Genomic DNA, 13531 nt, shown 5'->3' on the forward strand with positions numbered 1-13531 from the left:
ATTAAATGGTCTTGACTTTCATGGCCATTTTACCTAAATGACTGTGACCTAATAAGTCATCACTATTGTTATAAAAGCAATTCAAAATGCAACACTGTGAAATGGGTAGTAATTAAGTCACAGTGACGCTTTTAAAGCCCAATTCAACAAGGTGAGCCAAATGTGTTTTTAAGCATTTCTTTTCAGGATTATAGTAAACATTATTTTTTGTTAAACTCCTAAAAAAAAAAGTCCAGCTCATAAACCGAAACAATGCCTATATTGTTAAAGGATATTTTGAGGATTGCTTTGTTTTTTTTATTTGTAAAGTATTATTTGGTGACTACATTAATTGCTTTTGAATTTCAAAAGGTTTATTTGGGGATTGCATTGCTTTTGGATTTCTACGAGGAAGGATTTATAAATAACATATTTCGGGTGCATTAAGCCAAAAGGAAGCCAGATGTAATCTGTTGCTTTTGGATTTATTTAGGGATGGCACTGGTTTTGGATTTTTATAGGATTGTTTGGGGATTGCATTGTTTTGGGATTTTTGCTGGATTGAGCATTGGATTGCTTTTGGATTTTTATAGTTTGGGGGTGGATTATTTGGGGATTGGATTGCTTTTGGATTTATAGTGGATTGTTTGGGGATTGGATTTTTAGTGGATTGTTTGGGGATTGGATTGTTTTTGGATTTTTAGTGGATTGTTTGGGGATTGGATTGTTTTTGGATTTGTAGTGGATTGTTTGGGGATTGGATTGTTTTTGGATTTTTAGTGGATTGTTTGGGGATTGGATTTTTAGTGGATTGTTTGGGGATTGGATTGTTTTTGGATTTTTAGTGGATTGTTTGGGGATTGGATTGTTTTTGGATTTTTAGTGGATTGTTTGGGGATTGGATTGTTTTTGGATTTTTAGTGGATTGTTTGGGGATTGGATTGCTTGGATTGTTTTCCACTGAGGATTGCTAATTAACATATTTCAGGGTGCATGAAGCCAAAAGGAATCCAAAAGCAATCCACTGAGTACAATGGGAGTTTCTGGAGTTAAAGAGGATTTAAAGAGGATTTAAATGTTTGGGAAAATCCAGTAGCAATCCACTTCCAATCCAGATTTTTTTGGTAGGGTTGGGGCAGAGCTGAGCCGGCACTTACTAAAAACGCCTCGGGCCTTCCGTTTATTTGTATACCACTTCATTTCTAAAATAAACCTCGTGAGTAATTTCAACTTCAAGGTGACTGATGACGGGCAGGATTCTACGCACGCCTGTTTGTGGTGTATGTGGGTTTGTGTGACTGCACTTTCTCGCACTGGTCACCCTTGCACTCGGATTTCGGAGTATTTTTTTATTGAAATTTGTTAGATGGCGTCCCTGTATGTTTTCATTATTTATTTTTCCTGCCCTGTGATAGATCACTGACCTCGGAGCACTGTACAGTTAGTCATATGGAGAGAGTCTGTAGGAATTGAGAGGACAAGAGCCACTACTTGTGGGGGGGGGGGAGCTGCGAGGAAGACCTCGCAACAAGAATCGATGTCACCAGCGACAAATATATAGGCTACAAATTATTGGCATCGGCTAAGTAAATAACTGTGACCGCTCTATCTAAGAAAGGATCACTAGTGTAGGGAGGCTGAGTAAATAACTGTGGCTGCTCTGAGACATAGGATCTCTGGTGTAGGGAGGCTGAGTAAATAGCTGTGGCCGCTCCATGTAAGAAAGGATCGCTGGTGTAGGGAGGCTGAGTAAATGGCCGTGGCCACTCCATGTAAGAAAGGATCTCTGGTGTGGGGAGGCTGAGTAAATGGCTGTGGCCGCTCTGAGACATAGGATCGCTGGTGTGGGGAGGCTGAGTAAATAGCTGTGGCCGCTCTATGTGAGAAAGGATCGCTGGTGTAGGTAGGCTGAGTAAATAGCTGTGGCCGCTCCATGTAAGAAAGGATCTCTGGTGTGGGGAGGCTGAGTAAATAGCTGTGGCCGCTCTGAGACATAGGATCGCTGGTGTAGGTAGGCTGAGTAAATAGCTGTGGCCGCTCCATGTAAGAAAGGATCGCTGGTGTGGGGAGGCTGAGTAAATCGCTGTGGCCGCTCTGAGACATAGGATCGCTGGTGTGGGGAGGCTGAGTAAATAGCTGTGGCCACTCTTTGTGAGAAAGGATCGCTGGTGTAGGTAGGCTGAGTAAATAGCTGTGGCCGCTCCATGTAAGAAAGGATCTCTGGTGTGGGGAGGCTGAGTAAATAGCTGTGGCCGCTTTATGTAGGAAAGGATCGCTGGTGTGGGGAGGCTGAGTAAATAGCTGTGGCCGCTCTATGTAGGAAAGGATCGCTGGTGTAGGGAGGCTGAGTAAATAACTGTGGCTGCTCTATGTGAGAAAGGATCGCTGGGGTAGGGAGGCTGAGTAAATAACTGTGTCCGCTCTATGAGACATAGGATCGCTGGTGTAGGTAGGCTGAGTAAATAACTGTGGCTGCTCTATGAAACATAGGATCGCTGGTGTAGGTAGGCTGAGTAAATAACTGTGGCTGCTCTATGAGACATAGGATCGCTGGTGTAGGTAGGCTGAGTAAATAACTGTGGCTGCTCTATGAGACATAGGATCGCTGGTGTAGGTAGGCTGAGTAAATAACTGTGGCTGCTCTATGAGACATAGGATCGCTGGTGTAGGTAGGCTGAGTAAATAACTGTGGCTGCTCTATGAGACATAGGATCGCTGGTGTAGGTAGGCTGAGTAAATAACTGTGGCCGCTCTATGAGACATAGGATCGCTGGTGTAGGTAGGCTGAGTAAATAACTGTGGCTGCTCTATGAGACATAGGATCGCTGGTGTAGGTAGGCTGAGTAAATAACTGTGGCTGCTCTATGAGACATAGGATCGCTGGTGTAGGTAGGCTGAGTAAATAACTGTGGCCGCTCTATGAGACATAGGATCGCTGGTGTAGGTAGGCTGAGTAAATAACTGTGGCCGCTCTATGAGACATAGGATCGCTGGTGTAGGTAGGCTGAGTAAATAACTGTGGCTGCTCTATGAGACATAGGATCGCTGGTGTAGGTAGGCTGAGTAAATAACTGTGGCCGCTCTATGAGACATAGGATTGCTGGTGTGTGGAGGCTGAGTAAATAGCTGTGGCCGCTCTATGTGAGAAAGGATCGCTGGTGTAGGGAGGCCAAGTAAAGACAGATGGCCATCCTATGAATCAGCGGATCACTGGTCGGAGAGGTGAAGTAAAGTCGGCTCAGCCAGGAGGCAGTGCCAGTCAAACTGGAGAAAATACACAGACCCCTTCCTTTGGAATTCTATATGGCCATGTTTAATCCTTTAACATTATGAAGCAAAACCAATACATTTAATTATAAACGTAACACTCAAATTACCGCCTGGATAATCATCACAGGTACATTTCATAGATCATAGACATATATTTAAAGGGGTTCCCCCTTGTGACAGGCAGTCACAGGTGGAAACGCTAGCTCAGCCCCCTTATGGTGCTGTACAGTGGTGCGGTCCCCTTATGCTGTTGCAGACCTCCACGCCATACCCTATGTTGGGGTGATCCCAGGAGGCAACCTTCTCTTGTCCGAAACCTTCTGCCCCATGCCTCCGACCCCATTCTCCATCCACCTACCCATCAGACCCACCTGTCGGGGCGAAGCCATCCCAGTGAGAGGCAGACCTGCCCTCATCACTGCACCAGCTGCCCATCTTTCACCGGACTTCCTGGTGCCACAAAGCCCTGCTGACACTGCGGCCCCTACGCTGGCAGAGGGCACCTGCTTTCAGAAGGTGGCCATCATATGAATGAGAGGATCACTGGTGAGGAAGGCTAAGTAAAGAGAGGTGCCCATCATATTAGTCAGGGGATCACTGGTGAGGAAGGCTAAGTAGAGAGAGGTGCCCATCATATTAGTCGGGGGATCACTGGTGAGGAAGGCTAATTAAAGGTAGGTGGCCATCCTATAAAAGACGATCACAGAAGCAGGGAACGGGAGCGATAGGCCATTCTATAAAGAGCAGATTGCAGGAGTAGGGAGGTCGGGACCAGGAGCGCGGGGATGGCACCAAAGCAGAATGTCAAGTTGGAAAATAGAATGGATGGACGAGCAGTTGGTGTATTAAGGGCCTGTATACTCTAACTCTGGTGCCTTTTTTGTTATGTTTCCGTATGACTTTGGTTATGTGTTAGATGCTGTTTCGCCTCTGTATGATTTTTGGGTCATGTGTTTGCAGGGTTGTCCAACTTCAGGCTTCGAGAATCCGTCGGAGGGTGTTTACGTCACTGTGTGCCTTTGGAGTCAAACCCTGCCCTATGGTTTCTGGCCATGCTAGCAGTTGACTTCTAGGCCATGTTATGTTCGTTTTTTTATAAAGTGCAGTGACAGCGAGTGACTTCTCAGCGCTAGCATTGGGAACCAGTAACGCAACACTTGATGGTGAAGTCACTTATCAAATGAGCCAAAAAAACTGGCCCACGCTAGCATTTTGTGTTTTTGGTTCGGGCATTGGCCTATTGCCCTATAGGTCAGACTGCGCTTGAGTGTGGCCAGGTAGCGATCGGAGTACTGGGTCCACTTCTCACAGTGATTACCCCCACCTGCAAAGCGCACCCTTTTTAGCCATAGCAAGGGAACCCCCTACGAGACACCCTTCTGAAATAATTTATGAAAATTGACTATCCCCTTGCCTGGAGTAAAAGCAAGCCGTTTTATTAGAGTCGTTGTGCAGGTGACGAAGCAGTTACTTACTTCCCAGTGAGTATTGACCTCCTGGTGGCTTTGCACCATTCCTGGCCGATCCTCAATTCGGAGGAATAGCTCCTTATTTAGGAGCGCCCTGTAACTCCGCTCCTGTTACAAGGGAAAACCAGATGATGGTTAACAACCTAAACTCTCCCTGACACCCTCTTCATCTCCCTACCTGATCTAACTTCCCTAACTTCTGAGGGTGGGTGTACCCTTCCCTCGGCCAGCAAAAAACGTGGCTCTCTTCATGTCGGCAGGGCAATTTAAAGGTCCACCAGCCGCAAACCAGTCCTCCCATTACCCATGGTTTCACGTTGTGTCACTAATCTTTAAAGATGGCGCCATAAACTGTTTCATAGAAGTCCTTTGTCAGTTTCCTGTTTACAGCGGAAGATCAGAAATGAGACCGCAGTTCACCAACGCTGTTTGAAATATTTTCGTCATTACCGTAGAACCGAGAAACGACCTTCTCTTAGTTTTGTGTAATCCCTGTGCACACCTTTTATGTTCTTATTCACCAGCAGCATAGTGTGTCTATATCTAGCAAGGAGAATGATGAGTTGTAGTGACCACATGGATCCACGGTATGTTTAACCTTTTTTTTACTCAATAAGTCTTCGTCAATGGGTCCCAGCATGTCTCTCTCCTAGCTCTTTTTCTCTTTCTCCTCCTTAACTGTTTTCGTTTGCATCTTTCGGTATCGCGTCCTTTTGCCGACATCCATTTTTCTGACGGGTGTTTTGACGCTAGTGTTTTGCTGAAAATTCCCATCAAAATATTTTGGGGGTTTGGGAAAGGGTAGATAAAGGTTGGGGGGAAGGTAAATAAAAATAATAATAAAATTACGGGTGGAACCCCAATGTCGATTTTTTTCGGCAAACTTCACGCTGCAAAAAAACCCGTTTTTGGGGGGGGTGTTCGACGAAATGACTCGGAACCCACCTTTCATACCATCACATTGCACTTTCTATATTTGTTTTGTTTTATTCGTATTTATATAGCGCACAACAGCCCGAGGACATCGTGGCACTTGTTACAGTACAAAGCTTAGTTACTTAGTTACATGGTCATTAGCAATGTATATACAGGTTGCAATATAGTTACATAGTCATTAGCAGTATATATACAGGTTACATTACAATATAGTTATATTACATTTGTGTCATATTACAATATACATGGCAGAAGTGGAGGAGGCAGTCCTCCACTTGCTAGTTGAGGAGAGTGGCCTTGAGGTTGTTGCGGAAGACAGAGATGGAAGTTTCAGCTCTAAGGGTGGCAGGGAGTGAGTTCCAGAGTTTGGGTGCAATATAGGAGAAGCCTAGACCTCCCGCTGTGGCTCTCTTTATGCGTGGTATGTGTAGCTGGTTGGTGTACTGAGCTCTGGTGGGGCGAGTGGGTGTGGTCCTTGATATTGCTTCAGATAGGTATGCTGGAGCGGTTTTGTTGATGCATCTGTGAGTGATGGTGAGGATTTTCAGAGTAATATGGTCTTTGACCTGGAGCCACCGTGCTTCACGTCTGGCGTGGGATATATGGTCTCTTCTAGGGATGCTCATGGCGGCTCTGAGGGCATTGTTTGTGTCGTTTGCAGTCTGTGAATGTTTTTGGCGGAGATGCCAGCTAGAAGGGCGTTGCAATAATCGAGTTTAGCTCCTATAGTTGCTCTAGCGATGGCCAAGCGATTGGGGGTGGATAAGTAGGGTTTAATGGCATTGTTGAGTTTGGTGCGGAACGCTGATGTATGGCGCCAACTTGTTTGTTCATCGATAGATTTGCATCAATGTGAACACCTAGAGTCTTGACAGAGGATGATACGGAGATGGTTGAGTTGTCGATGTTGAAGTTGTTGTATTGGGGGCTTAGTTTCGATAATGTGTTGGTCTGGCCCAGGATGAGAATTTCAGTCTTCTCCCCGTTAAGATGGAGGCCATTGATTGACATCCAAGCTTGGATAGTGGCATAGATGTTGTGAAGGGCCGTGGCGTCTTGGTGATAGAGTCCAGATAGGGGTAAAAGTACTTGAGTGTTGTCTGCATAGTTTGTACATCCCACCTAAGGTACTACACACGTTTATGTAGTGTGGTAATTGATTGGCTCTTGACCCCAGCATCTGCATCTCTAATTTGGGGATATAATATACTAGTATTTATCAAGAGTAGATGTTATGTTTTGGTTTTTGAAATCACTTGTATATATTATATTACTCAACTTGACTTTTCATGAACACTTAACAGTCCTTAACCATTTTGCTTGCGCCACCTGCGGAGGGTCTACTGAGAACGAAACCTGTAGCGGTTTGTGACATTTTTGCAGGTGGCCTTACTTTGGTTATGTCTTCGATGAATGAAGGATTAAAAATACTCCTATTATGATTGTGGAATAAGTAAAGTCGTGGTCACTTCATCTTTTAATTCCAGCTTCAGCCGCAAATTTACCCCATTAACCAGCCTGCCCACGGGGCTTCCTTAGCCCACTCCCCTTTTTTCCAGCCTCCACTTCTGGTGTGGTGGAGGGGGCTCTGGCTCAGCCAACTAGAATGGCTGTACCCCTGCCTCCAGGGGTACCCTTATGCTAAAATTTCAGGGGGAGGGGTGTTAACCTTTCAAATATTGGGAGAGGCGCTAACTTCCGAGACTGTGGGGGAGGGGGAACTTACTTGTGTGGGGCATCTAACTCTCTATCATGTCTGAACCCATACACTTAAGAACTGCTGTGAGAGTGAGCTGTTTCCTGTCCCACCCCGCCCTTCCAATTACTCCCCTGGCACTAACCTCACATCACGATTAAAATTGCCTAAAAAATTGAGGCGTTCGAATGCAGATGCTAACAATGAAACACTTTACATTAGTAATTGGTGGGCATTTACTGACTGTGCTGCCAAAGATCAACATTTCAGGGGTTGGGGGAGGGGGCTAAAAGCCCAATCTGCCCAATGGCCGTTGCGCCACTACCCGTCGCCACATGTGAGGGTGGGTACATCCTCTTAGTGAGGCTAGCTCCTCCTAAAACCCTCCCAAAAGAATTCAATGTAGCAATTGACCCACTTGCTCGTTGTGAAAACGGACCCCCTTTATTCCTTCTGCCATTCCATGGAGTCACATCTGGGGACACGCTTCACTTCCAGTCTCCATTACCTCTGGCGGAATTTGCATCATTTGCTTCCAGTCTTGAGGCATTCGGAGTTGCATCCCGCCTCTGGCATGCCTTCCTGCCAGGAAATGTTTGCTCTCTCCCATACCCTATGAAGCAAAGCTTAGGCCGCTCAGCAGAGTCCAACTGTCCGTAACGATGAGAGCGCCAGGGTCCCTACAGCCGGCGGGTAATCCACGCAGCTGCCAGCTGCAGCGTTCAGCTAGGACCACCCAGTAACCAGGCCCTGCTTTGGTGGTGGCCTTATGTGACCCCGCCCTCAGTGGCCGCTGGCAATGCACAATCCTTGCACCCAGACTCCTTCAAAGTGACACTGACTGGTATTGGTCACAGCAACTACTGAACCACGCCTGAGGTCCAGGGACCCTCTTACGGAACCTCTAAAATGGCTGCCTCTTCATCAGACATCCTCCCTTCATGTCCTACGCCCCGCTCTGTCTATGCAACTCTGGCGGTTGGTCCCCCCAACTTCGTCCCTCTAGAGACATGGCTTCCTCCATCTTTTTAGGCATTGATTCCATGGAGGCCCACATCGACATCCCCTTTTCACTCTTCTTTTAGGGTTGGCACCTGGTGACTAGTCCTACTACCAGCAATGTCTCCGCTGATGGAACTGTCCGCTCTGAAGAACGACCCGCAGAGGCGTCACTAGGAGCTGTCCAGGGCAGGCAATAGTCCTGGGTCTCTTGGTTGTAGCTCCGATAGAAGCTTGGGGGGGTACAACCAAAAGGCTAACTAGCCCCAAGTCCCGACATTAGCAAAGGCCTGTATCTTTTCCAAACCTAGCAACACACGACCCTCCCCATCACTGAAAGGTCCTCAAAATATTCGCGAGAAGTGCGGTCAATTGGCTGCATTCTCTTGACCAAGACCCAATCCCCCTCCCCCTGCAGACTTAGTGGGCTGGCAAGTCTGGTCGCCTTTCATAGTCAAGGGGTTGGAAGCCTGCCTCACCTGGATCCCTTATGTCAGCTGCCTTGTCTGCCACGAGGACTCGTTTCCTTCCGGCCAGTCTGCTTCCGGGTTACGGATTCTGCTTGCGCCCAGCGAATTCTTTCAGCATGGCGCCGCCTGTGCGTTGAAGCCAGCAGCATGCACTCTGTACCCCAAATGGAGAGATCCCAGAGCTAAAGGAGACATTTTCCCGAGGGTGTAGTCGGAGTTTCACTACAAGATGGACCTGCAGCCTATACATGTGGTTCTAGGGCGGGGGTACCCCGTGAACTAGGGGGGCTCCAATGTTTTGATTGGCACGGCATGCCCCTTTCAGACTAAACTTTTATAAGGTATCGTCAAGGCATTAATTCTCTCGAGGTGTAAGGATGAAAGGCAGAAAGGCCCTGCCAGAATGGGGACTTGAGCATTCAATCTCTCAATGTATATGAGCCGGACTCCATGGGATGACCCCCCCTCACCCCCGCAATTACCTGTACTCCCCACCCTTGACTGTCCTCTGATTTTAGCCCTGTGTTGCTTGGCAGCGACGATTACATGGGTGTAGGTGTTCTGCTCTGTCTGCAATCTGCATGCAAAGTAAGGCGCTTGTTTCTGAAACAGCTGTCAAATCATGTTCTCTAGTTAGCACGTGTCGTTAGGCATGCTAGTGCAGGCTGTAAATCAGGAACACTAATGACCGAATGCACTATTATGTGAACTCATAAGCCAAGACTGGTGCATTTGTTTTTCACGGTTTGCACGGGACACAGCTCCCCAATGCCACACTGCAGCAGTGATGAGGCTCACCCGTCTGCTGTCACTAGGATGCGAAACGAGCCCAGCTTCTAGAGACGAGAAAAATACACATTTACAAGATGGCACAGGCTTCAGAAGAATTAACACTTATGCAGCAACAAATGGATAAGAGTCCACCCTGTGACCGGAGACTTGGATAGTATGCTCTAAGTGAACCACCATGGCACTCTGCGTTGCTATTTTCTGTGACGGGCAGACCAAAACCATCCTTAAAGTATCCTTGACTCACCTTTGGGTAGCATGGCAGAGCTTAAGGCTTAACTTCACCAGGGGTTCTTTGTATGGCATTCAGCAAGCATTCAGTTTGTCTCTAGGTATTTTGTCTATAAATGCAGTCCATTTCAAATGATGGTTCCAAAGTTGTCAGAAACAGTTGTACACCTGGGAAGACAGCAGAAGCAATGAGTTAGTGTGACAATGGGCGAAGTTGAGCCTGGTGGCTTGGGAGTGAGTAAGATGCCATTTTTCCATTTATACCGACTAGGGTCTGACTGTCCACATACAGCAATATTTTGACCAGAAATTCCGTAATGGCGCGCTATGAAAAAGGGAACTATAGGGTCGGCAGCCTGTACTGTGTGGGATGCATACAGAATCACATCAATCGTATAGGCTCAGTTGGCCCCGTACGTCACTGAATGGGGCTTCTTTAAAGCATTTTCTGAAACTGAAGTCATCCGGGATCGAGTCTGGCAAGCTTCTTGTTCTGCACCTATGCTTTAATGTATTGTATTTGGTTATTTATGTAGCGCTCTTTCCCCACTTGTGTGGCCTCAATGCACTTTTTTTCTGTTTGGAATGGCCCGGTGACCGTAGTCAATGTGGTGGAAAATTCTAAGGAGTTTAGCTTAGGAGATGCATGTGTGAATGTTGCCGCAAGGTGTAGGACTTGGGTGGCTGGCAAGGCGCGACTGGTGTAGGCTAAAGTCATTCAGTATCTCTCCAGGGGAGAGGCTATGGTTGGCCAGGTCACCACACCACACTGCAAGCGCAGGACATACATCCGTGTGATGAATTCCCTGCAGGCGCGTGACCTCTCCAGCAGTTCCCAGACACCATTGTGATCTGCTCTGGGGTCAGGGACCCCTTGCTGAGTGTGCACTACCTGCAGGTTGGCGTCCACCTTCGCTCACCTATAGGGGGTGCTGCAATGCCAGTTTCCGCTTTGACATGTTGACCACTAGCTCATTGTGTTGAATAAAACCGAAGAGGAGTGGGTGTGGCATTGATGAGATGTTCCTCATCTGGGAAAGGATGGCGTGTTGTCATCAAGCAAGTTCATCGCTACCTCCAGTGTTTCAGTTTGGAATGACCGTTCCGTCCAAGTCTCTGGCCTGATTATGGAAACTTCTGTTTGGGTGACTTGAGGGATACAGGCACGCCCCCCTCCCCCCCCACCCCCCCCCCCCCCTAACGCCCCGAGACAGAGGATGATGGGCCAGGGGCAGTATGGGGAGGAACCCCTGATCAACTGCACTTAGCACCGTCCACAGGACAGGGGACGTTCACCGGGAACTCCTTAAGGACTGTAGCCCCTTCAACCCGCTGCAAGTTACACCAGTGCTTGGGAACTGCCGACAACCCACCCCCTTTCCAGTAGACCCTTGAACCTAGGGCCAAGTGCACCCTCCCGTCAGGAAGGAACAGTTCAACAACAATAGCACTTTAAGGAATGAGGGCTCGGATGGGTCCCCGGACAACATGCACACATGCGAAGAGTCCCCGTCGGGGACCCAGGCCAGCACCAACATTGCAGGTTGGGGGGGAGCCCCCCTACAAATTCCTAAGTGACCTCGCTCACAGACTCCTGTAGATCCGAGTTGGTGAAAAACTCCTGTGTGGCCCGGAAAGCAAGTTAATTTCATTTAGTCATTTGTATAGCACCTTTCACCATGGGTTTGGTGCCAACGGGTTGTCGGTTGGACGCCCTTGAATGATCCGAAGTATGGGAAAGTTAGGAGGTGCTAGTATTTGTGTGCATAATGGCCATTAGAATCGGAGGGCTTGACCGGGGTCCCTTCGAGCCACCCATGTCCAATTGACATGTGTATGGATGGAGAGAGGTACACTAAGGAAAGAAGCTGGGGGGGGGGCGTGCAAGACGATAGCCAGTTGTGTGTGTGTAGCTACAGTTCAAATAGTTTGCTGTGAAAGGTAGCTACATTCTTAAGGCAGAATTGTTCTGCATGTGTCATTCGAGTAGTATGTGAAAACAGATGCGTGTGGGTGTGTGGCCGTGCCTTTGGCTAATTCCAAAAGTGCATCGTGCGAGAGGAAATCTGCTTTGGTTATAATCAGATGAAAGCCTAGAATTGGTACATTCGGCAAAATTGCAATACATCTGGGTTTATACATTATGGTGGACATATTCTGCGTTCTTCCCGCTATCATTAAGTGGCTACATTGAAGACCCCACTTAACCGTAAAGGCAGCATTCTGCCAACACCTGCATTCCCTGTAGTGGAACACATTCTGCAATTGCCACGAAACCATAGCATGGTCGCCCTCACGGACTCGACTAGTGCAGCACCCGGGTCAACTGCACAAGTGCGATACAATGGATATCGCAAGAGATCCTCTGATGCAAAGGCTACAGTTTGTGGAATATAACGGCTATGCCCACAAAATCCTCAGAGCAACACCAAGGTCGCCCTCCTGAATTATTCCAAGTGCAGCACAATGGCCAACCGCACAAGTGTTTTAGGTGTGACATGAGAACATGGACACCTCTGATAGTGCTGGCAACTTTCGCTCTTCAAGCAAAGCCATTTCTAGGGAAGTGGGAGAAATGACGCACACCTGAGTGTGATGAAGCCACTTCTGGGGTACAAATGGTCCAAGGGTGAATATCGGTTTTTAAACCATCAGCCAGCCCCACACCTCTAGTACACCAGAAGGGATCTGAACAGCTAGAAATAACAAGCAAATTATAAACCCCCTCGTCCAATTTTGGTAACGTGGATGGAACGGCAGGCTTCTCTCCGAAAGGTCGTGGATCGTTGGTTATTTGCAAACCAGCGAAAGTACAATTTTTACCCAATGATAAAAGGGACTGTCCAGTTAAGGTTGTATCAAAAATATCTACTTTATTTATATCAGAACAGATAGTCTAGCAACACTGAAAAATATAACGCCTTCTGTAAAAGAATGCAGATGACAGACCGTTTCAAAGAAAGAAAAGGGATGCACTCTGGATACTGACAAGAGGGTAGTCGGTATGGTTAATTACCACAACATTTTAAGGTTTCTTGGATTCAGCACAAAGGGAGCTTTGGGTCTTAAAATGTCTGTAGGGGCCTTCTCGGAAGTTACCAGGGGGACAGAACCACAATCTACCTTGTACTTGAGGTGTTCTTAGTACTCCACATCAGGGCGCTTTGCAGACTTCTGTGATCGAGTTCAAGACGGGAGTCCGCTGCTGGTATCATGCGGCAAAAGGGTTTGGTGAGCGAACCCAGCGGTTTGGGGTCAGTAATTGTTACCTCAGTGCTGATCGGTGGTTCTGAAGCACTGGTGGAGAAGTCTTGGATATTTTAAATTGTTATTTTGTTTAACGCGCGGACCTATCTGGAGAGCAGCGCAACACTGTACAGAGTGTGCGTAGTCAGCGTTTGGGCTGGCATCTTTTAACAATAGCGCGGTACTGTGGGGGTCTGCATCGGTATGTGCATCCATGGAATTGGTCCTTAGTCTGGTGTTGTTGAAAGAGCCATGTTTGGAGAGATTTGTGAAATTGGAGAATTGTGGTGGCATTGCAACCCGGCACTGGAATGCTTGACGGGCAGGATCAATGCGCTGCTTATTGGTGAAGTCGGGTTTCCCTTTCTCCCCAGTTTTGGAATCTAGTGGCTTAATGAGTCTGCCTATTCATTCACGGTTCTCTGGTGGGTGTGCATAGAGCACTT

At 47.5% G+C, this 13531-nt stretch overlaps 1 protein-coding gene across 9 annotated transcripts in view; it reads left to right on the forward strand.

Moving 5' to 3' along the window:
* Positions 1 to 13531, forward strand: part of FBRSL1 (fibrosin like 1) — a 1377451-nt gene that overhangs the window by 390714 nt on the left and 973206 nt on the right. The gene's annotated exons all lie outside the window — the stretch shown is intronic.

The sequence above is a fragment of the Ambystoma mexicanum genome, chromosome 10 (genome assembly GCF_040938575.1).
Source record: "Ambystoma mexicanum isolate Mex_15411 chromosome 10, UKY_AmexF1_1, whole genome shotgun sequence".
Lineage (NCBI taxonomy): Eukaryota > Metazoa > Chordata > Amphibia > Caudata > Ambystomatidae > Ambystoma > Ambystoma mexicanum.